This window comes from Labrus bergylta, chromosome 7, assembly GCF_963930695.1.
Source record: "Labrus bergylta chromosome 7, fLabBer1.1, whole genome shotgun sequence".
NCBI classification, from domain to species: Eukaryota; Metazoa; Chordata; class Actinopteri; order Labriformes; family Labridae; genus Labrus; species Labrus bergylta.
In genome coordinates this window covers 30,243,214-30,243,440 of record NC_089201.1, presented here as the reverse complement: position 1 = coordinate 30,243,440, position 227 = coordinate 30,243,214, and positions in this window count along the sequence as shown.

Here is a 227-nt window from a genome sequence, read left to right as displayed (position 1 = left end):
TTGATTGATTGATTGATTCAGCGCACGCTCTGAGACATGTGCAGAGGAGTCAACATCTCCTCGAAGATCGCTCCCTTCTCATTCGAGCTGAGCAGGTTCGCCTCCTGCAGGTCGCATCCTGATAAGTCACAGTTCTGGGGAAAACAGACGACACCTGAATGCATCACAGACTGTTTCTCTTTCTTTGTTCTTTTTTCAGAGAACATGAGTTATTAATTTCTGTCAGG